Source organism: Asterias amurensis, chromosome 4 (genome assembly GCF_032118995.1).
Source record: "Asterias amurensis chromosome 4, ASM3211899v1".
NCBI classification, from domain to species: Eukaryota; Metazoa; Echinodermata; class Asteroidea; order Forcipulatida; family Asteriidae; genus Asterias; species Asterias amurensis.
This window is the reverse complement of record NC_092651.1, coordinates 12,314,391-12,340,032: the sequence shown is the minus strand read 5'-3', so window position 1 is coordinate 12,340,032 and position 25,642 is coordinate 12,314,391. Positions and strand designations below refer to the sequence as shown.

At 35.6% G+C, this 25,642-nt stretch overlaps 2 protein-coding genes across 2 annotated transcripts in view; one reads left to right on the top strand and one right to left on the bottom strand.

Moving 5' to 3' along the window:
- Window positions 1-25,642, bottom strand: part of LOC139936759 (cyclic nucleotide-binding domain-containing protein 2-like) — a 107,501-nt gene that overhangs the window by 16,773 nt on the left and 65,086 nt on the right. The window lies entirely within an intron of this gene.
- The window catches only part of LOC139936757 (cyclic nucleotide-binding domain-containing protein 2-like), a 174,895-nt gene continuing 153,117 nt past the window's right edge, over window positions 3,865-25,642 (top strand). The window contains exons 1-2 of the mRNA XM_071931679.1: window positions 3,865-3,950; window positions 19,424-19,509. The gene's annotated coding sequence lies outside the window, so the exon portion shown is untranslated. The remainder of the gene's footprint in view (window positions 3,951-19,423; window positions 19,510-25,642) is intronic.

Genomic DNA, 25,642 nt, shown 5'->3' with positions numbered 1-25,642 from the left:
GCAACCGCGGTGGTCTAGTTGGTAAGACACTGCTCTAGAATTGCAAAGGTCGTGGGTTCGAATCCCACCCGAGTCTTTGGATTTTTTTTTTTTTCACAAAAATCATGTTAGTACTGAGTATACGGTGCTTAATAATATTATTTATCCCCGATGCAAATTTAACATCTATTATTTATATAATAGAGTTGTACAACTGTAAACATTTTATTTCATCATGTGTTTTTTTCTTTTGAGTTATCCTCGAAACTCCTGTGCTAGTAATGTCCAGGTAGATAGAATAATCCCTTTACGAATACACCATCTGAGAAGCGTTTATAATCAAACTAAGGGGGATAATAAGTAATAATATCTTTGTCCATAACTGCAGTACTTTGAAGTGAAATGACTCTTAAAATGCATATACAATCCAAATCTGCTTTACTTCAATTTCTACCGCGTACGTTTTCTTGCTTTAATTGTAGGCCTATTAGCATATATACTTTACAGTTTATTTTCTATTGATTCCGCACAGAGTAGTTTAAAGGCAGGACAGCTCTTTTCAGAACTGGGAAGTCTCTCGAACAACCCGATAAATCTACTCCGCGGTAGTAGAATAACTTAAGACAGTTCTCTAAAGAACAAACTCTACCTGGCAAGTACAGATTCTCACTTGGTGTTACTGCAAACCAGATACTATTACCTCACCATTCAATGCCTCAAATAAACCTTTTACTTGTTCATTACATTACTTTTTTTCAACAATTTAATCATCGAGGAATAGTTATTTTAGTATTTTCGTAACAAGCAGAAACTACGTGACTATGACCACCTAAATACTAACAACTTATCCCCCCCCCGGTCTCTTTTTTGTCGTGATTTTCAACGAGCCAAAACGCTGTCCCACACAAATTTTGTCAAAACCTTCTCATCAGCTCATGCTCATTTTAGCACTATTTTTACAAGGGGGATCTAGCATCCTAGACTGTAGCCGGCGAAATCTTAAACCAAGTGGTTGACAACATTACAACATGTAAGGACTGAATCTGTTTATGTCCATAGTAAAAATGAGACCGTTAAGTTGGCATAGCGCCCTCACTTTGCAATGTGACCCTTGATTTTTGTATTGTTTTTTTTCAGTCGTGTGGAGTCATAGAGTTGTAGGAGTCCTACAATGACCAATGTGATGTTGAATTGAAATTCTGGATTTCTTTATTTCTTTATTTCATTGCTCACAGTTTCTAATTGTGCACTGTTGCCAGTCCAAACAAGCTTCACACAAATAATTGCCAGTAAATTAAACCAAGTTTACCTTGGAGAAGATGCTATTAGGCAAACCAATGAGCTTTGCACACGGTTACGTGCAACGTCGGGCCGAGCACAAAACAAACCATTTACTTAGTCTCGTTATACACAAAATTAGAACTATAATTCTGGAAAGGAAGAATATTCCGGGAGTTTGTAACATGAGACCTTACCAGTGGCTGACGTTGCCAGTAATGGGTAAACACAGTTTGACCAATGTTCACTCGATGTCATGTGTTTGTGCACGGAAAGTATATGGTTTTACAATGCCCTCATTGTAATGATGTTGCTTCCAATATTTTCAATAAAAATCCCCCGAAAGTCTGCAAATCCCTTTATTTTCACTCTCAAACTGTTTTATTAGAAGGGATAGCTGTCAGACAACTTCGCGATCTCCCTTATCACTTCACGCCGTAACAATGCAAAAACCACAGCGCTTGGGCTCGCCCGAACCTCAGTAATTTACGTATAGTCTAACCATTACTTTCAAAAGAAACATGAATACTGAAAATATTAAACAGAAAAAAAATAATACTTGACTATGACCACCAAATTCCAAAAAACGTTACTCCCCCGCCCCCCCCCCCCTTTTGGTCGCAAGTTTCAACGGCTAAAACGCTTTCCAAAACAATGTTGTCAAAACCTTCTCATCAGCTCATGTTAATCAATACAGGGGGAATCTAGCATCATAGACTGTAGCCAGTAAAATCTTAAACCAAGTGGATGACAATATTACACCATGTAAGGACTGAATCTGTTTATGTCCATAGTAAAAATGAGACCGTTAAGTTGGCATAGCGCCCTCACTTTGCTCTGTGATCCTCGATTTTTGTATTGTTCTTTTCAGTCGTAGGGAGTCATAGAGTTGTCCAATGACCAATTGGAGTCCTACAATGACCAATGTGATGTTGAATTGAAATTATTGAACTCTATATTATTTAATTGCCCACAGTTTCTATTGTGCACTGTCGCCAGTCCAAACAAGCTTCACACAAATAATTGCCAGTAAATTAAACCAAGTTTACCCTTGAGACAATATTATAAGTTGCTATGTCCAACGTGCCCGCTGGCCCGATCCCCATTTATGAGTATTTCCACGCTAACAACTACTTCTTTTTCAACATGACCTGCCAAGTCCAAGACTATAACCACTTAACTCCTGAACGTGGCGTCGCATATTACACAATTGTTTGCCTTTATCACGAAATGATTATAGCAATTTCTTAGTAAGGACAAAACTAAGTTCCTGACAATGTCCTCCAAAGTCGTAAAGCAACCCGGTTGAGCCGCTTAAGTTCGTTGTATAGCGCTGTTTATCAAATTAAAGCACGGTCCCAAACAATTCACTTTGTCAACAGAACCTTCTCATCAGCGTATAATTTTGTTTAACCTTTTTTAGAAGAGAAGGGAAAACAGGTATGCTAGACTGTAGCCGGCAAACCCTTAAAAAGGCGTTGACACACATTACATATAATATACTTGAATTTACATCCCTGCATAACTCCACATTAAGCGGAATCGTGAAATTAGACCATGTATATTATACCCACCGCTAAGCTTACTCCACGAACTAAAAACTCTGGCTTACAGTCTTAAATTACTTCAAGAATTAATTTTAATTTCAAGAAGTCCGGATTGAGATACGTATCATCTTGAAGCGGCAAAGTTTCCCATCAGACATACCAACCTTCCAGGACCCCTTACTCACGGTCAAGGAAATACTGTCGCTTTTTGAGATTCTCGGGGCAGAAAATCGAATATTTAGATGTCTCGACTAGATAGTCGTACTTTTTTGTGACCGTTAAACTGACATAGCGCCCTCACCGGGCTAAGTCATTACCCATTGTTCTTGTCGGTACTTTTTGTTCAAGAAGTTGGTGGAGTCCCATAAGGTCCAATATGATCTGGACTTTAAATTAAATCTCATTCCAAGGGAAATCCTTAGCATGGCCTTTATTGTTTTTTTCCTCTCAGCCTCGATATGAAGGTTCGCATAACGAGTGCAAAGATTGTTGTTTATCTGAAGTAAATGAAGAAATGGGAAATGTACTTTGTAATGTGTAATAGGTTATACGCCGACTGTATGCGTGTGTGTACTTCTGTAAGATTTGACTTGTATTTGACAAACTTATTGTTCACGCCCTAGAAGAAAACAAAACAAAACAAAGTTAACAATAATTGTGCTCATCAACAAATTAATACTGGACCCTTCATTTCCTTTTTCGTTTTACCAAGATGTAAACTCATGTGGTAGGCCTACTATTTTTTTTTTTTTTAATGTAATGCTCCCTGGATAAACCTTTATTGGTTTTCCCTCTTACTAGGTTGCAATACAACAAATATTATAACTAGATCACTCATTTACAGAGTGTAAAACAATTCAAATTTAAGGTTAAACTTGGCAGATTTACTGCTAGTATTTTTACTTTAAAAACAAACCAATCGGATAGTCAGAAACTATTGCAACAAGTGAAACTAGTGTTTCTCTACTCTGAAACCAACTGTAACCAAACCGAGGCTGAAAGGGAATTCGTCTGGTCCCTTAGTTCTAACTTCACAATCCGTACGTGTTATTGTTATTGCAGTCAGGAACACGGGACGGCAAAGAAAGATGGAAGGTGGTTCGATTATGGCTCAGTGAAGATTGGTTGCTGTTGATACTTAAAGTGGTAAGTCAAACAAGATTTTTTATTGTACCATATGATAGCCTCAATTAATTTTACATCATAGTCAATATTGAATGGTTTGGAAAACAACTGCTTGACTTGTGTTTCCTCGGTTGAAATCACTTTCCAACATGCATTTAGGGACTGTGACAATTTAGGGGCCTTAACGGCTATGTGTAGACTCATAGAATCCCACAATGACACTGCTATTATTCTAGACGTGTGAATTATATAATACTACAAAGGATGGTTGCAGTTGGCATTGTTCTGATGGTAGTAGTCAATCTGTACAAGTCTGAAATCGTACATCCCCCTATGGTTAGCTTACTATGCAATAGGTTCATAGTGAATAGCATCCAGTGCAAAAGTATTGTATTTTTAACAATGGTCCGTTTGCCAAGTGCTTCTGCCAGCTCGTCATTGCTTCACGTAGCTATGCCAACCACTGCGAGAACAGAAAAGTCACTTTGGCTGGTCTTTTCTTTGTGGACTGGCTAAGGTGTTTTGACCCTTAACCTCGATAAAGCAGATAAAACATTAAAAGAGGGGAACCGATGTCTATTAATAAAGTCTTAAAATGTATTGCAAAGTTAACACAGATTTGTACTCGTTAGCGTTCTCTCTTCTTTAAAAAAAAAGGTCAAGTTTTTTGCTGCGAGGGACCCTATTCACATAGGAACCGTAACAATCTTTTTAGGATAATAATGTTTGAAAAAAACCCAACAAATATTCAATTGTACAGTCAAGCTTGCCTTTTAATTTAAAATTTGATGAAAAAATGATTAAGTTCAATTTTTTTTATTATTCTTAAAAGCTTGGACTACGTTTTAATATATTTTGTTGTCATGGGTTTTTTTTGCCTCGCAATAAATGTATCTAAACCTATATTATGAAAGGGCTATAGGCTGGCCCTTTCTCGTTAAGTATTTGGCACTTTCATTTGCTGCGAGGGACCGTGTTAACATATTATAGGGACCGTACAACAAACTTTTTTGGATAATAATAAGGGTTGCCCGAACTTAGCATTGTACTGGTCTGCTCTGTTATATAATGTTACAATGGTGTGGTTGCCAGTTCCTTCTAGCTAGTCTTTGCTTCCCATAGATATGTTGATCACTGCCAGTTGTACGAAAAGGCACTTTGGCAGGATTGGATATAATAACAAAAAAAGGAAGAAACCAGTGTCCATTGAAAAAATCTTTGAAAACAAAATGTTGGGTTGTCAAGTTAAGCTTGCCTTTCAATTTAAGTACCAATGAAAAAATTAATAAATTTTAATTAATTTTTTTTATTATTATTTCAAAAGCTTAAACTACGCGTATAATATACTCTGTTGTCATGTTTGTCCGTTAAGCTTGCCCGTAAATTTTAATATTCATGAAAAAAACAATATATATTTTTTTTATTCAATTCTTAAGAGATTGAACTACGTTTTAATAATTTGTTGTCATGGTTTTTTCTGCCACGAAATAAATGTACCCAAACCTATATGAAAGGGCTATTAACTGGCCCTTTTTCGATCAGTATTTGACACTTTCATTTGCTGCGAGGGACCGTGTTCACATATAGGGACCGTACAACTTTTTGGATATGATTAAAGGTTTGTCGAACTTAGCATTGTACTGGTCTGGTCTGTTATATAATGTTACAATGGTGTGGTTGCCAGTTCTTTCTAGCTAGTCTTTGCTTCCCATAGATATGTAGATCACTGCCAGTAGTACGAAAAGGCACTTTGGCAGCATTGGATATAATAACAAAAAAGGAAGAAACCAGTGTCCGTTGATAAAATCTTTGAAAATTAATTGCATACAAAAATGTTGAATTGTACATATTTTAAGCTTGCCCGTAAATTTTAAATTTACATTAACAAAATAATAAATTATATTATTTTTTGTTTTCTTTATTCATTAAAGCTTGAACTACGTTTTAATATGGGTGCGATCGTTTAGCTTCCCTTGGTCGACCCCGGTTTGTGGCGGTTTTTTTCTTCCAGGACAAACGTGGGTAATTATCTGAACACGTTCGTCCTTGGAAAAAAAACCTCGCACACCGGGATCGACCCAGGGAAGGTAAACGAACGCACCCTTTATTTTGGTGTGGTTGACACTTTCATTTGCTGCGAGGGACCTTGTTCACATATATAGGGACCGTACAACAAACTTTTTTGGATATATTTAAAGGTTGCTCGAACTTAGCATTGTACTGCTCTGGTCTGTTATATAATGTTACAATGGTGTGGTTGCCAGTTCCTTCTAGCTAGTCTTTGCTTCCCATAGATATGTAGATCACTGCCAGTAGTACGAAAAGGCACTTTGGCAGGATTGGACATAATAACAAAAAAGGAAGAAACAAGTGTCCATTGATGAAATCTTTGAAAATTAACTGCATACCAAAAAAAAATTATTGTAAAGTTCGCTTACCCGTAAATTTTAAATTTCATGTAAAAAATAATAAACTTTAATGTTTTTTATGTGTTTTTATTCTTAAAAGATTGAACTACGTTTAAATATATTTTGTTGTCGTGTTTATTCTGAAAGTATCCAAGCCTATATATGAAAGGGATATTGCTTGGCCCTTTTTTATCAGTATTTGACACTTTCATTTGCTGCGAGGGACCGTGTTCACATATTATAGGGACCGTAACAAACTTTTTTGTATGTGAGTAAAGGTTGCCCGAACTTAGCATTGTACTGGTCTGGTCTGTTATATAATGTTACAATGGTGTGGTTGCCAGTTCCTTCTAGCTAGTCTTTGCTTCCCATAGATATGTAGATCACTGCCAGTAGTAAGAAATGGCACTTTAGCAAGCTTGGATATAATAACAGAAAAGGAAGAAATCAGTGTCCATTGACAAAATCTTTGAAAATTAGCTGCATACAAAAATATTGAATTGTACAGGTCGCTTGCCCGTAAATAATAAATTTCATAAATAAAATCATACATTTTTTTTCTTCTTTTTTTTCAAAAGCTTGAACTACGTTTAATATTGTTGTTGTCATCTTTTTTTCTTTTTGTTGTCAAAAAATGTATCCAAACCTATATGAAATGGATATTGCCTGGCCCTTTTCGGTCAGTATTTGACACTTTCATTTGCTGCGAGGGACCGTGTTCACATATAGGGACCGTACAACAAACTTTTTTGTTTTAATTCTTAAAAGATTTAACTACGTTTTAATTTAATTTGTTGTCATGTTTTTTTTCTGCCACGAAATAAATGTACCCAAACCTATATGAAAGGGCTATTGCCTGGCCCTTTTTTTGATCAGTACTTGACACTTTCATTTGCTGCGAGGGACCGTGTTCACATATAGGGACCGTAACAAACTTTTTGGGATATGACTAAAGGTTGCCCGAACTTAGCATTGTACTGGTCTGGCCTGTTATATAATGTTACAATGGTGTGGTTGCCAGTTCATTCTAGCTAGTCTTTGATTCCCATAGATATGTATATCACTGCCAGTAGTAAGAAATGGCACTTTAGCAAGCTTGGATATAAGAACAGAAAAAGAAGAAACCAGTGTCCATTGACAAAATCTTTGAAAATTAGCTGCATACAAAAATATTGAATTGTACAGATCGCTTGCCCGTTAATAATAAAATTTCATGAATAAAATCGTAAATTGTTTATTTCTTTTTTTCAAAAGCTTGAACTACGTTTAACATTGTTGTTGTCATCTTTTTTTTCTGTTTGTTGTTAAAAAATGTATCCAAACCTATATGAAAGGGATATTGCCTGGCCCAATTCGATCAGTATTTGACACTTTCATTTGCTGCGAGGGGCCGTGTTCACATATAGGGACCGTACAACAAACTTTTTTGGATATGATTAAAGGTTGCCTGAACTTAGCATTGTACTGGTCTGGTCTGTTATATAATGTTACAATGGTGTGGTTGCCAGTTCCTTCTAGCTAGTCTTTGCTTCCCATAGATATGTAGATCACTGCCAGTAGTACGAAAAGGCACGTTGGCAGGATTGGATAGAATAACAAAAAAGGAAGAACCAGTGTCCATAGATAGAATCTTTGGAAATTAATTGCATACAAAAATATTGAATTGTGCATTTAAGCTTGTCCGTAAATTTTAAATTTCATGAAAAAAATAATAAGTTTTAATGTTTTTGTTTTAATTCTTAAAAGATTGAACTACACTTTAATATATTTTGTTGTCATGTTTTTTTTTCTGCCACGAAATAAATCTACCCAAACCTATATAAAAACGCTATTGCCTGGCCCTTTTTTGCTAAGTATTTGACACTTTCATTTGCTGTGAGGGACCGTGTTCACATATAGGGACCGTAAAACAAACTTTTTTGGATATGATTAAAGGTTGCCCGAACTTAGCATTGTACTGGTCTGGTCTGTTATATAATGTTACAATGGTGTGGTTGCCAGCTCCTTATAGCTAGTCTTTGCTTCCCATAGATATGTAGATCACTGCCAGCAGTACGAAAAGGCACTTTGGCACGATTGGATAGAATAACAAAAAAGGAAGAAACCAGTGTCCATTGATGAAATCTTTGAAAATTAACTGCATACTAAAAAAATTATTGTAAAGTTCGCTTGCCCGTAAATTTTAAATTTCATGTAAAAAATAATAAATTTTAATTCATAATTCTTTTCTTTTTATTCTTAAAAGATTGAACTACGTTTAAATATATTTTGTTGTCGTGTTTATTCTGAAAGTATCCAAGCCTATATATGAAAGGGATATTGCTTGGCCCTTTTTTATCAGTATTTGACACTTTCATTTGCTGCGAGGGACCGTGTTCACATATTATAGGGACCGTAACAAACTTTTTTGTATGTGAGTAAAGGTTGCCCGAACTTAGCGCTGTACTGGTGTGGTCTGTTATATAATGTTACAATGGTGTGGTTGCCAGTTCCTTCTAGCTAGTCTTTGCTTCCCATAGATATGTAGATCACTGCCAGTAGTAAGAAATGGCACTTTAGCAAGCTTGGATATAATAACAGAAAAGGAAGAAATCAGTGTCCATTGACAAAATCTTTGAAAATTAGCTGCATACAAAAATATTGAATTGTACAGGTCGCTTGCCCGTAAATAATAAATTTCATAAATAAAATCATACATTTTTTTTCTTCTTTTTTTTCAAAAGCTTGAACTACGTTTAATATTGTTGTTGTCATCTTTTTTTCTTTTTGTTGTCAAAAAATGTATCCAAACCTATATGAAATGGATATTGCCTGGCCCTTTTCGGTCAGTATTTGACACTTTCATTTGCTGCGAGGGACCGTGTTCACATATAGGGACCGTACAACAAACTTTTTTGTTTTAATTCTTAAAAGATTTAACTACGTTTTAATTTAATTTGTTGTCATGTTTTTTTTTCTGCCACGAAATAAATGTACCCAAACCTATATGAAAGGGCTATTGCCTGGCCCTTTTTTTGATCAGTACTTGACACTTTCATTTGCTGCGAGGGACCGTGTTCACATATAGGGACCGTAACAAACTTTTTGGGATATGACTAAAGGTTGCCCGAACTTAGCATTGTACTGGTCTGGCCTGTTATATAATGTTACAATGGTGTGGTTGCCAGTTCATTCTAGCTAGTCTTTGATTCCCATAGATATGTATATCACTGCCAGTAGTAAGAAATGGCACTTTAGCAAGCTTGGATATAAGAACAGAAAAAGAAGAAACCAGTGTCCATTGACAAAATCTTTGAAAATTAGCTGCATACAAAAATATTGAATTGTACAGATCGCTTGCCCGTTAATAATAAAATTTCATGAATAAAATCGTAAATTGTTTATTTCTTTTTTTCAAAAGCTTGAACTACGTTTAACATTGTTGTTGTCATCTTTTTTTTCTGTTTGTTGTTAAAAAATGTATCCAAACCTATATGAAAGGGATATTGCCTGGCCCAATTCGATCAGTATTTGACACTTTCATTTGCTGCGAGGGGCCGTGTTCACATATAGGGACCGTACAACAAACTTTTTTGGATATGATTAAAGGTTGCCTGAACTTAGCATTGTACTGGTCTGGTCTGTTATATAATGTTACAATGGTGTGGTTGCCAGTTCCTTCTAGCTAGTCTTTGCTTCCCATAGATATGTAGATCACTGCCAGTAGTACGAAAAGGCACGTTGGCAGGATTGGATAGAATAACAAAAAAGGAAGAACCAGTGTCCATAGATAGAATCTTTGGAAATTAATTGCATACAAAAATATTGAATTGTGCATTTAAGCTTGTCCGTAAATTTTAAATTTCATGAAAAAAATAATAAGTTTTAATGTTTTTGTTTTAATTCTTAAAAGATTGAACTACACTTTAATATATTTTGTTGTCATGTTTTTTTTTCTGCCACGAAATAAATCTACCCAAACCTATATAAAAACGCTATTGCCTGGCCCTTTTTTGCTAAGTATTTGACACTTTCATTTGCTGTGAGGGACCGTGTTCACATATAGGGACCGTAAAACAAACTTTTTTGGATATGATTAAAGGTTGCCCGAACTTAGCATTGTACTGGTCTGGTCTGTTATATAATGTTACAATGGTGTGGTTGCCAGCTCCTTATAGCTAGTCTTTGCTTCCCATAGATATGTAGATCACTGCCAGCAGTACGAAAAGGCACTTTGGCACGATTGGATAGAATAACAAAAAAGGAAGAAACCAGTGTCCATTGATGAAATCTTTGAAAATTAACTGCATACTAAAAAAATTATTGTAAAGTTCGCTTGCCCGTAAATTTTAAATTTCATGTAAAAAATAATAAATTTTAATTCATAATTCTTTTCTTTTTATTCTTAAAAGATTGAACTACGTTTAAATATATTTTGTTGTCGTGTTTTTTTCTGAAAGTTTCCAAGCCTATATGAAAGGGATATTGCTTGGCCCTTTTTTGATAAGTATTTGACACTTTCAATTGCTGCGAGGGACCGTGTTCACATATATAGGGACCGTACAACCAACTTTTTTTGATATGACTAAAGGTTGCCCGAACTTAGCATTGTACTGGTCTGGTCTGTTAAATATTGTTACAATGGTGTGGTTGCCAGTTCATTCTAGCTAGTCTTTGATTCCCATAGATATGTAGATCACTGCCAGTAGTAAGAAATGGCACTTTAGCAAGCTTGGATATAAGAACAGAAAAGGAAGAAACCAGTGTCCATTGACAAAATCTTTGAAAATTAGCTGCATACAAAAATATTGAATTGTACAGATCGCTTGCCCGTAAATAATAAATTTCATAAATAAAATCGTAAATTGTTTATTTCTTTTTTTTCAAAAGCTTGAACTACGTTTAATATTGTTGTTGTCATCTTTTTTTCTTTCTGTGGTTAAAAATGTATCCAAACCTTTATGAAAGGGATATTGCCTGGCCATTTTCGATCAGTATTTGACACTTTCATTTGCTGCGTGGGACCGTGTTCACATATAGGGACCGTACAACAAACTATTTTGGATATGATTAAAGGTTGCCCGAACTTAGCATTGTACTGGTCTGGTCTGTTATATAATGTTACAATGGTGTGGTTGCCAGTTCATTCTAGCTAATCTTTGCTTCCTATAGATATGTAGATCACTGCCAGTAGTAAGAAATGGCACTTTAGCAAGCTTGGATATAAGAACAGAAAAGGAAAAAAAAGTGTCCATTGACAAAATCTTTGAAAATTAGCTGCATACAAAAATATTAAATTGTACAGATCGCTTGCCCGTAAATAATAAAATTTCATCAATAAAATCGTAAATTGTTTATTTCTTTTTTTCAAAAGCTTGAACTACGTTTAACATTGTTGTTGTCATCTTTTTTTTCTGTTTGTTGTTAAAAAATGTATCCAAACCTATATGAAAGGGATATTGCCTGGCCCAATTCGATCAGTATTTGACACTTTCATTTGCTGCGAGGGGCCGTGTTCACATATAGGGACCGTACAACAAACTTTTTTGGATATGATTAAAGGTTGCCTGAACTTAGCATTGTACTGGTCTGGTCTGTTATATAATGTTACAATGGTGTGGTTGCCAGTTCCTTCTAGCTAGTCTTTGCTTCCCATAGATATGTAGATCACTGCCAGTAGTACGAAAAGGCACGTTGGCAGGATTGGATAGAATAACAAAAAAGGAAGAACCAGTGTCCATAGATAGAATCTTTGGAAATTAATTGCATACAAAAATATTGAATTGTGCATTTAAGTTTGGCCGTAAATTTTAAATTTCATGAAAAAAATAATAAATTTTAATGTTTTTGTTATTATTCTTAAAAGATTGAACTACGTTTTAATATATTTTGTTGGCATGTTTTTTTCTGCCACGAAATAAATGTACCCAAACCTATATAAAAAAGCTATTGCCTGGCCCTTTTTTATCAGTATTTGACACTTTCATGAAAGTGATATTGCCTGGCCCTTTTTGATCAGTATTTGACACTTTCATTTGCTGCGAGGGACCGTGTTCACACTTTAACAAATATGAAGAAACAAGTGTCCGTTGATAAAATCTTTGAAAATTAATTGCACTGAATTGTACACTAGCGGTTGCCTTGTTTTAATTTCTTAAAAAAAAAAAAAAAAAAAAAATGAACACCTTGTAAAAACTAAACATTCCCGAATATACTCCAGAAACCAAGTACTAGTGTGCAATATTAATTACTTAACCATGTAAAATAATATTAAAATCTTGTCCGTTTAGGGGGAGTTTTTAAATTTGTATTCTCCAATGTGGTAATGTTTTTTGTAATACATTGAATTTTTTACAATTCAAAAGTTAAATATTATAATTTAAAATGTAAAAAAATTCATATTTGGCGAGGCCGACATTCGAACTCATACACTTCGTTTGAAGTTTTGCAGTCACTGCGCCACAACTCACTGAGCTAATCTGGTAGTGCTGTCAGGGTACACTATATAACGCATCCTATGGTCTTCTGTTCACGTCCCAGTGATCAAACGACCGTCCCACAATGCACCTGGATTTATTTTGCCTTATAAGAATTAAAATCGGATCTGGCAAGCACCAACGTGCTAGGGCGATTCGTTAGGCGCTGGTACTGTCTCTGAATTCCGGATTGGTATGAGCCACTGGTCCCGAGTTCGATCCCGGCCCCTCGCAATATTACGAAACAAGGCATTAATTACTGGGAAAGACACCAGTATGGTTTGGGAGCCGCTTTGTTTACCCTGAGCGAGGGGGGCAAGGACTGCTAGGGTTGAGAGATAGGGAAGGATATACTGTGAAGTCGGTTGTCATACCAGAAGGGTGCTATATGGAAGCCGGTAAGGGGCCTCTGTTAGTGGTGTATGTGTTGCGCGGACCATACATTGCAATGGGGGAATAACCCGAATCGCGGCTCCTGAATACCTGACAAATCGCAGAGTAACTTTTTGTCTTTTATTTTGATAATATTTTGTATTGTTCCATGTTGTTTGTTTTATTTAATCAGAAAAATCGACGGCAAAGAGAAGCACACTCCCAAACATAAATTAATAAAGAAGATATAAAAACAAATCTATTTTTTAATTGGTTGATATGTTTGGTGTAAAAAAAACAATTAGGCGCATAAAATTACAAATAGATGTTTAAAGGCTTTGGTGTTTTTGGACTGTTTTAAAGTTTTAATTATAATATAGTATAAAACCGAACTCGGGTAAGTGCTGAGTATACAGTGCTAACACAAATCGATATATATTGGTAAAAACCAAATTAATATTCTTTATCCCCGATCACCCGATGCAAATTTAACATTATATTAAATTGTTTGCAGTACCCGCTGCTAAAACATAGAATTCAAAATGCCTCTAGCGACCATACAACCGCGGTGGTCTAGTTGGTAAGACACTGCTCTAGAATTGCAAAGGTCGTGGGTTCGAATCCCACCCGAGTCTTTTGATTTTTTTTTTTCACAAAAATCATGTTAGTACTGAGTATACGGTGCTTAATAATATTATCTATCCCCGATGCAAATTTAACATCTATTATTTATATAATAGAGTTGTCCAACTGTAAACATTTTATTTCTACATGTGTTTTTTCTTTTGAGTAATCCTCGAAACTCCTGTGCTAGTAATGTCCAGGTAGATAGAATAATCCCTTTACGAATACACCATCTGAGAAGCGTTTAAAACTCATGTGGAGAAAAGGTAATAGTATCTTTGTCCACAACTGCAGTACTTTGAAGTGAAATGACGTACGTTTTCTGGCTAAAATTGTACGCCTATTAGCATATTACAGCTTATTTTCTATGCATTCCGCCCAGAGTAGTTTAAAGGCAGGACAGCTCTTTTCGGAACTGGGAAGTCTCCCGAAAATCCGATAAATCTACTCCGCGGTAGAAGAATAACTTAAGACAGTTCTCTAAAGAACAAACTCTACCTGGCAAGTACAGATTCACACTTGGTGTTACCGCAAACCAAATATTAATACCTCACCATTCAATGCCTCAAATCATATAAACCCTTTACTTGTTCATAACTGGGGGTTTTCAACAATTTACTCGTTAAGGAATAGCTATTAAAGCAATTTTGTAATGAGCAGAAACTACCTCGTAACAACGTTACACCTCTTTGGTAGCGATATTCAACGGGCTAAAACGCTGTCCCACACAAATTTTGTCAAAACCTTCTCATCAGCTCATGCTCATTTTAGCACTATTATTACATGGGGAATTTAGCATCCTAGACAGTAGCCGGCGAAATCTTAAACCAAGTGGATGACAACATTACACCATGTAATGACTGAATCTGTTTATGTCCGTAGTAAAAATGAGACCGTTAAGTTGGCATAGCGCCCTCACTTTGCTCTGTGATCCTCGATTTTTGTATTGTTCTTTTCAGTCGTAGGGAGTCATAGAGTTGTAGGAATCCTATAACTGTGGCATTCTATATTATTTAATTGCTTAAAGTTTCTATTGTGCACTGTTGCCAGTCCAAACAAGCTTCACACAAATATTTGCCAGTAAATAAAACCAAGTTTACCTTTGAGAAGATGCTATTAGGCAAACCAATGAGCTTTGCACACGGTGACGTGCCACGTCGGCCTGAGCACAAAACAAACCATTTACTTAGTCTCGTTATACACAACATTAGAACTATAATTCTGGAAAGAAAGAATATTCCGGGAGTTTGTAACATGAGACCTGACCAGTGGCTGACGTTACCAGTAATGGGTAAACACAGTTTGACCAATGTTCACTCGATGTCATGTGTTTGTGCACGGAAAGTATATGGTTTTACAATGCCCTCATTGTAATGATTTTGCTGCCAATATTTAAAATAAAAATCTCCCGAAAGGCTGCGAATCCCTTTATTTTCACCCTCAAATTATTTGATTAGAAGGGGAAGCTGTCAGCTACGAGTCGGACAACTTTGCGATCTCCCTTATCACAGCCCGACTTCGCGCCGTACACAACGCAAAAACCACGGCACTTGAGCTCGCTCAAACTTCAGCAATTTACGTAGTTTAGCCAAACTCTCAAAAGAAACCTCTTTTGTAGTAGAATACTGGAAATATCAAACATCAAATGTGATTGAAATCAGTGTCACCCCCCCCCCCCCCAAAAAAAAAAAAAAAAACTACTTGACTATGACCACCAACATCCAAACAACGTCCCCCCCCCCCCTCTTTTTGGTCGCAAGTTTCAACGGGCTAAAAAGCTTTCCAAAACAATGTTGTCCAAACCTTCTCATCAGCTCATGTTAATTAATAGTTTAGCACTATTATTACAGGGGGAATCTAGCATCCTAGACTGTACCCGGCAAAATCTTAAACTAAGTGGTTGACAACATAACATGTAAGGACTGAATCTGTTTATGTCCGTAGTAAAAATGAGACCGTTAAGTTGGCATAGCGCCCTCACTTTGCTCTGTGATCCTTGATTTATGTATTGTTCTTTTCAGTCGTAGGGAGTCATAGAGTTGTCCAATGACCAATTGGAGTCCTACAATGACCAATGTGGTGTTGAATTGAAATTCTGGAATTATATATTATTTAATTGCTCACAGTTTCTAATGTGCACTGTTGCCAGTCCAAACAAGCTTCACACAAATATTTGACAGTAAATTAAACCAAGTTTACCTGGAAGAAGATGCTATTAGGCAAACCAATGAGCTTTGCACACGGTTAATTGCAACGTCGGGCCGAGTACAAAACAAACTCGTTTATACACAAAATTTGAACTATAATTCTGGAAAGGAAGAATATTCCGGAGTTTGTAACATGAGATCTTACCGGTGGCTGACGATGCCAGTTATGGGGAAACACAGTTTGACCAATGTTCACTCCATGTCATGTGTTTGTGCACGGAAAGTATATGGTTTTACAATGACCTCATTGTAATGATTGTGCTTCCAATATTTTCAATATAAATCTTCCGAAAGGCTGCAAATCCCTTTATTTACACTCTCAAATTATTTGATTAGAAGGGGTAGCTGTCAGCTACGAGTCGGACAACTTCGCGATCTCCCTTGTCACAGCCCGACTTCACGCCGTACACGACGCAAAAACCACGGCGCGTGGGCTCGCTCAAACCTCAGTAATTTACGTAGTTTAGCCATACTCTAAAAAGAAACCTCTTTTGTAGTAGAATACTGGAAATATCAAACAGCAAAACAAAACAAAATTACTTGGCTATGACCACCAACATCCAAACAACACTACTCACCCCCCCCCCCCATCTTTTTTGACACAAGTTTCAACGGGCTAAAACGCCTTCCAAAACAGTGTTGTCCAAACCTTCTCATCAGCTCATGTTAATTAATAGTTTAGCACTATTATTACAGGGGGATTCTAGCATCCTAGACTGTACCGGGCGAAATCTTAAACCAAGTGGTTGACAACATTACAAAATGTAAGGACTGAATCTGTTTATGTCCGTAGTAAAAATGAGACCGTTAAGTTGGCATAGCGCCCTCACTTTGCTCTGTGATCCTCGATGTTTGTATTGTTCTTTTCAGTCGTAGGGAGTCATAGAGTTGTCCAATGACCAATTGGAGTCCTACAATGACCAATGTGATGTTGAATTGAAATTCTGAAATTCTATATTATTTAATTGCTCACAGTTTCTATTGTGCACTGTTGCCAGTCCAAACAAGCTTCACACAAATAGTTGCCAGTAAATTAAACCAAGTTTACCTTGGAGAAGATGCTATTATAGGTAAACCAATGAGCTTTGCACACGGTTACGTGCAACGTCGGGCCGAGCACAAAACAAACCATTTACTTAGTCTCGTTATACACAAAATTAGAACTATAATTCTGCAAAGGAAGAATATTCCGGAGTTTTTAACATGAGACCTTACCAGTGGCTGACGTTGCCAGTAATGGGTAAACACAGTTTGACCAATGCTCACTCGATGTCATGTGTTTGTGCACGGAAAGTAAATGGTTTTACATTGCCCTTTTGTAATGATTGTGCTGCCAATGTTTTAAACAAAAATCTTCCGAAAGGCTGCAAATCCCTTCATTTTCACCCTCAAATTATTTTATTAGAAGGGGAAGCCTTCAGCTCCCAGTCGGACAACTTCGCGATCCCCCTTATCACAGCCCGACTTCACACCGTACACAACGCAAAAACCACGGCGCTTGTGCTCGCTCAAACCGCAGTAATTTACGTAGTCTAACCATACTTTCAAAAGAAACCTCTTTTGTTGTAAAATACTCCTCTTTTTGGTCGCATCTTCATCGGGCTAAAACGCTTTCCAAAACAATGTTGTCCAAACCTTCTCATCAGCTCATGTTAATTAAACGTTTAGCACTTTTATTACAGGGGGATTCTAGCATCCTAGACTGTAGCCGGTAAAATCTTAAACCAAGTGGTTGACAACATAACAACATGTAAGGACTGAATCTGTTTATGTCCGTAGTAAAAATGAGACCGTTAAGTTGGCATAGCGCCCTCACTTTGCTCTGTGCTCCTCGATTTTTGTATTGTTATTTTCAGTCGTAGGGAGTCATAGAGTTGTAGGAGTCCTACAATGGCCAATGTGATGTTGAATTGAAATTCTGGAATTCTATATTATTTAATTATTCACAGTATCTATTGTGCACTGTTGCCAGTCCAAACGAGCTTCACACAAATAATTGCCAGTAAATTAAAACAAGTTTACTTTTGAGAAGATGCTAGTTGCAACGACGGGTCGACCAAAACTGTTGCTGTGTCCAACGTGCCCGCTGGTCCTCCAAAGTCGTAAATTTAAACAATATTGTTTGCCTTTATCACGAAATGATTATAGAAATTTCTTATTAAGGAAAAAACTAAGTTCCTAACAATATCCTCCAAAGTTGTAAAGTAACCCGGTTGAGCCCGCTAAAGTTCGTTGTATAACACTGTTTATCAGATTAAAACACTGTCCCAAACAATTCACTTCAACAATACCTTCTCATCAGCGTATAACAATATTTAAGCATTTTTAGAAGACAGGGGGAAACAGGCATGCTAGACTGTAGCCGGCAAACCCTAAACAAGGCGTTGACATACATTAACAAATATTAAACTTGAAGTTACGTCCCTGCATAACTCCACAGTAAGTGGTATTTTATTCCCATCGCTAAGCTTACTCCACGAATTAAATACTCTGGCTTACAATCTTAAATGTATCAGTTCATTCTTGTAATTGATTAATTTCAATAAGTCCGGATTGAGATACGTATCATCTTGAAGCGGCTAAGTTTCCCATCAGACAAACTGATCTTCCAGGCCCCCTTACTCACGGTCAAGGAAATACTGTCGCTTTTTGAGATTCTCGGGGCAGAAAATCGAATAGTATTTAGATGTCTCGACCAGATAGTCGTCCTTTTTTGTGACCGTTAAACTGACATAGCGCCCTCACCGGGCTAGGTCATTATCCATTGTTCTTGTCGGTTCTTTTTGTTCAAGAAGTTGGTGGAGTCCCATAAGGTCCAATGTGATTTGGGCTTTGAATTAAATCTCATTCCAAGGGAAATCCTTAGTATGGCCTCCATTGTTTTTTCCTCTCAGCCTCAATATGAAGGTTCGCATAACGAGTGCAAAGATTGTTGTTTATCAAAAACGAATGAAGAAATGGGAAATGTACTTTGTAATGTGTAATAGGTTATACGCCGACTGTATGCGTGTGTGTATTTCTGAAGGATTTAACTTGTATCTGACCAACTTATTGTTCAGGTCTTATTAGAAGAAAACCAAACATAATAAAGTTAACAATATTCGTTTTACCAAGATTTAAACTCATGTGGTAGGCCTACTATTTTCATGTTTTTTTTCAAATCTTTATTGGCTTTCCCTCTTACTAGGGGGTTCTAACTAGATCACTCAATTACAGAGTGTAAAACAATTCAAATTTAAGGTTAAATTTTGCGAATTAACTGCTAGTATTACTTCAAAAACAAAGCAATCGGATAGTTAGAAACTAGTGCCACCATTTGTTTATTTCTCTATTCTGAAACCAATTGTAATCAAACCGAGGCTGAAAGGGAAATTCGTCTGGTCCCTTAGTTCTAACTTCACAATCCGTATATGTTATTGTTATTGCAGTCAGGAACACGGGACGGCAATGAAAGATGGAGGGTGCTTCGATTATGGCTCAGTGGAGATTGGTTGCTGTTGATACTTATCATGTGGTAAGTCAAACAAGATTTTTTATTGTACCATATGAAAGCCCCAACTAGTTATACATCTAGTCAATATTGAATGGTTTGGAAAACAACTGCATGACTTGTTTGTCCCCTTAGTGGCAATCACTTTCCAACATGCGTTCAGGGACAGTGACAATTTAGGGGCCTTAACGGCTATGTGTAGACTCATAGAATCCCACAATGACACTGCTATTATTCTAGGCGTGGGAATTATATAATACTACAAAGGATGGTTGCAGTTGGCATTGTTCTGATGGTAGTAGTCAATCTGTACTAGTCTGAAATCGTACATCACCCTATGGTTAGCTTGGTATGCAATAGGTTCACAGGTTCATAGGTTCAAAAGTATTGTTTTTTAACAATGGTCCGTTTGCCAAGCGCTTCTGCCAGCTCGTCGTTGCTTCCCATAGCTATGCCAACCACTGCGAGAACAGAAAAGTCACTTTGGCTGGTCTTTTCTTAATGGATTGGCTAAGGTGTTTTGACCCTTAACCTCGATAGAACACATTCCATCTATAAATATCACCTATGACCTTTGTTTACACCGAAAAGGGAAATAAATAATTGAAAAAAAACTGTTGGAAAGCGTTTTAAAAAATTGCGTTATTATATTATTGCTCTAGAGAAGCGTGCTTGTTTGTAAAGCAGATAAAACATTAATAGAGGGGAACCAATGTCTATTAATAAAATCTGTAAATTTATTGCACAGTTAACACAGATTTGTACACGTTAGCATGCTCTCTTCTTTAAACAAAAAGGGTCAATTTTTTTGCTGCGACGGACCCTGTTCACATAGGAACCGTAACAATCTTTTTAGGATAATAATCTTTGACAAATAATTGCATTAACAAATACTAAATTATTTAAGCTTGCCTTTTAATTTAAAATTTAATGAAAAGAATAATAACGTTCATTTTTTTTTTTTTTTATTCTTAAAAGCTTTAACTACGTTTAACATATTTTGTTGTCATGTTTTTTTTTTTACTGCCAAAGGCACTTTGGCAGGATTGGATATAATAACAAAAATTAGAAAGAAACCAGTGTCAATTGATAAAATCTTTGAAAACAAAATATTGGGTTGTCAAGATAAACTTGCCTTTCAATTTTATAATTAATGAAAAAATTAATAAATTTGAATTTATGTTTTTTTTTTAAATATATTTTTAAAAGCTTGAGATACGTGTAATATATTCTGTTGTCATGTTTGCCCGTTAAGCTTGGCCGTACATTTTAAATTTCATGAAAAAATATATTTTTTTTTATTCAATTCTTAAAAGATTGAACTACGTTTTCATATAATTTGTTGTCATGTTTTTTTCTGCCACGAAATAAATGTACCCAAACCTATATGAAATGGATATTGCCTGGCCCTTTTTGATAAGTATTTGACACTTTCATTTGCTGCGAGGGACCGTGTTCTCATATAGGGACCGTTCACCAAACTTTTTTGTATATGATTAAAGGTTGCCCGAACTTAGCATTGTACTGGTCTGGTCTGTTATATAATGTTACAATGGTGTGGTTGCCAGTTCCTTCTAGCTAGTCCTTGCTTCCCATAGATATGTAGATCACTGCCAGTAGTACGAAAAGGCACTTTGGCAGAATTGGATATAATAACCAAAAAGGGAAGAAACAAGTGTTCATTGATAAAATCTTTGAAAATTAATTGCATAGCAAAATATTGAATTGTACGGTTCGCGTGCCCGTAATTTTTGAATTTCATTAAAAAAAATAGTATTATTCTTTTTCTTTTCTCAAAAGCTTGAACTACGTTTAAAATTTTTGTTGTCATGGTTTGTTTTCTTTCTGTTGTTAAATAAATGTATGTTATAACCTATATGAAAGGGATATTGTCTACCCTTTTTTGATGAGTATTTGACACTTTCATTTGATAAAATCTTTGAAAACTAATTGCATAAAAAAAATATGTTCACATATAGGGACCGTACAACAAACTTTTTGGGATATGATTAAAGGTTGCCCGAACTTAGCATTGTACTGGTCTGGTCTGTTATATAATGTTACAATGGTGTGGTTGCCAGTTCCTTCTAGCTAGTCTTTGCTTCCCATAGATATGTAGATCACTGCCAGTAGTACGAAAAGGCACTTTGGCAGAATTGGATATAATAACAAACAAAAAATGAAGAAACCAGTGTCCATTAACAAAATCTTTGAAAAACAAAATATTGGGTTGTCAAGTTGAGCTTTCCTTTCAATTAAAGAACCAATGAAAAAATTAATAAATTTTAATAAATGTTTTATTTTAAATATTTTCAAAAGCTTAAACTACGCGTATAATGTACTACGTAGCACGTTTGCCCGTTAAGCTTGCCCGTAAGTTTTAATATTCATGAAAAAAACAATATATGTTTCTTTTAATCAATTCTTAAGAGATTGAACTACGTTTTGATATAATTTGTTGCCATGGTTTTTTTCTGCCACGAAATAAATGTACCCAAACCTAAATGAAAGGAATATTGCCTGGCCCTTTTTCGATCAGTATTTGACACTTTCATTTGCTGCGAGGGACCGTGTTCACATATAGGGACCGTACAACAAACTTTTTTGAATATGATTAAAGGTTGCCCGAACTTAGCATTGTACTGGTCTGGTCTGTTATATAATGTTACAATGGTGTGGTTGCCAGTTCCTTCTAGCTAGTCTTTGCTTCCCATAGATATGTAGATCACTGCCAGTAGTACGAAAAGGCACTTTGGCAGGATTGGATAGAATAACAAAAAAGGAAGAAGCCATTGTCCATTGATAAAATCTTTGAAAGTTAATTGCGTACAAAAATAATGAATTGTACAGTTAAGCTTGCCCGTAAATTTTAAATTTTATGTAAAAAAAAAGAAAATTAATTTATAGTTTTTTTCTTTGTTTCCCTAAAAGCTTGAACTACGTTTAAATATATTTTGTTGTCGTGTTTTTTTTTTCTGTTGTTAAGTAATTGTATCCAAACCTATATGAAAGGGGTATTGCCTGGCCCTTTTTTGATCAGTAGTTGACACTTCCATTTGCTGCGAGGGACAGTGTTCACATATAGGGACCGTACAACAAACTTCTTTTGGATATGATTAAAGGTTGCCCGAACTTAGCATTGTACTGGTCTGGTCTGTTATATAATGTTACAATGGTGTGGTTGCCAGTTCCTTCTAGCTAGTCTTTGCTTCCCATAGATATGTAGATCACTGCCAGTAGTACGAAAAGGCACTTTGGCAGGATTGGATATAATAACACAACAAGGACGAAACCAGTGTCCATTGATAAAATCTTTGAAAATTAATTGCATACAAAAATATTGAATTGTACAGCTCGCTTGCCCGTAAATTAAATTGCATAAAAAAAAAAGAATTTTAACTGATTGTTTTTTTCTTTAAAGGTTGAACTAAATTATAATATATTTGGTTTTCATGGTTTTTATTTCATTTATGTGTTACATAAACTGATCCAAATCTATATAAAAGGGATATTGCCTGGCTCTTTTTTGATCAGTATTTGACACTTTCATTTGCTGCGAGGGACCGTGTTCACATATAGGGACCGTAACAAACTTTTTTGGATATGAATAAAGGTTGCCCGAACTTAGCATTGTACTGGTCTGGTCTGTTATATAATGTTACAATGGTGTGGTTGCCAGTTCCTTCTAGCTAGTCTTTGCTTCCCATAGATATGTAGATCACTGCCAGTAGTACGAAAAGGCACTTTTGCAGATTGGATATAATAACCCCCAAAAAAAGGGAAGAAACCAGTGTCCATTGACAAAATCTTTGAAAACAAAATAGCGGGTTGTCAACTTAAGCTTGCCTTTCAATTTAAGAACCAATGAAAAAAATTAATAAATTTTAATAAATGTTTTTTTTTATATTTTCGAAAGCTTAAACTACGTGTAATGAATTATGTTGTCATGTTTGCCCGTTAAGCTTGCCCGTAAGTTTTAATATTCATGAAAAACCATATATTTTTTTAATTTAATTCTTAAGAGATTGAACTACGTGTTAATAAAATTTGTTGTCATGTTTTTTTTTCTGCCGCGAAATAAATGTACCCAAACCTATATGAAAGGGCTATAGCCTGGCCCTTTTTCGATCAGTATTTGACACTTTCATTTGCTGCGAGGGACCGTGTTCACATATAGGGACCGTAACAAACTTTTTTGGATATGATTAAAGGTTGCCTAAACTTAGCATTGTACTGGTCTGGTCTGTTATATAATGTTACAATGGTGTGGTTGCCAGTTCCTTCTAGCTAGTCTTTGCTTCCCATAGATATGTAGATCACTGCCAGTAGTACGAAAAGGCACTTTGGCAGAATTGGATATAATAACCAAAAAAAGAAAAAGAAACCAGTGTCAATTGATAAAATCTTTGAAAACAAAATATTGAGTTGTCAAGTTAAGCTTGCCTTTCAATTTATGAACTAATGAAAAAATTAATAAATTTTAATTAATGTTTTTTTTTTTTATATTTTCAAAAGATAACCTACGTGTATAAATTCTGTTGTCATGTTTGCCCGTTAAGCTTGCCCGTAAGTTTTAATATTTATGAAAAAAAACAATATATATTTTTTTTATTCAATTTTTAAGAGATTGAACCACGTTTTAATATAATTTATTGTCATGGTTTTTTCTGCCACGAAATAAATGTACCCAAACCTAAATGAAAGGAATATTGCCTGGCCCTTTTTCGATCAGTATTTGACACTTTCATTTGCTGCGAGGGACCGTGTTCACATATAGGGACCGTACAACAAACTTTTTTGGATATGATTAAAGGTTGCCCGAACTTAGCAATGTACTGGTCTGGTCTGTTATATAATGTTACAATGGTGTGGTTGCCAGTTCCTTCTAGCTAGACTTTGCTTCCCATAGATATGTAGATCACTGCCAGTAGTACGAAAAGGCACTTTGGCAGGATGGATATAATAACAAAAAAGGAAAAGGCCATTGTCATTTGATAGCGTCTTTGAAAGTTAATTGCATTAAAAAATATTGAATTGTGCAGTTCGCTTGCCCGTAAATTTTAAATGTCATGAAAAAAATAATACATTTTAATTTATTGTTCTTTTCTTTTTTTCTTAAAAGCTTGAAATACGTTTTAATGTACTACGAAATAAATGTATCTCAACCTATATTATGAAAGGGCTATTGCCCGGCCCTTTCTCGTTCAGTATTTGAAACTTTCATTTGGTGCGAGGGACCGTGTTCACATATAGGGACCATAACAAACTTTTTTGGATATGATTAAAGGTTGCCCGAACTTAGCATTGTACTGGTCGGGTCTGTTATATAATGTTACAATGGTGTGGTTGCCAGTTCCTTCTAGCTAGTCTTTGATTCCCATAGATATGTAGATCACTGCCAGTAGTACGAAAAGGCACTTTGGCGGAATTGGATATAATAAAAAAAAAGGAAAAAACCAGTGTCCATTGATAAAATCTTTGAAAATTAATTGCATACAAAAATATTGAATTGTACAGTTCGCTTACCCGTAAATTTTTAAATTTCATGAAAAAATAATGAATTTTAATTTATTGTTTTTTTGTTTTATTTTGTCTAAAAAGTTTTAACTACGTTTTAATATATCTTGCTGTCATGGTTTTTTTCTGTTGTTAAATAAATATATCCAAACCTATATAAAAACGCCATTGCCTGGCCCTTTTTCGATCAGTATTTGACACTTTCATTTGCTGTGAGGGACCGTGTTCACACGTAGGGACCGTACAACAAACTTTTTTGGATTCGGTTAAAGGTTGCCCGAACTTAGCATTGTACTGGTCTGGTCTGTTATATAATGTTACAATGGTGTGGTTGCCAGTTCATTCTAGCTAGTCTTTGCTTCCCATAGATATGTAGATCACTGCCAGTAGTACGAAAAGGCACTTTGACAGGATTGGATAGAATAACAAAAAAGGAAGAAACCAGTGTCCATTCATAAAATCTTTGAAAATTAATTGCATACAAAAATATTGAATTGTGCATTTAAGTTTGCCCGTAAATTTTAAATTTCATGAAAAAAATTCAAAATTTTAATGTTTTTGTTATAATTCTTAAAAGATTGAACTACGTTTAAATATATTTTGTTGTCATGTTTTTTTCTGCCACGAAATAAATGTACCC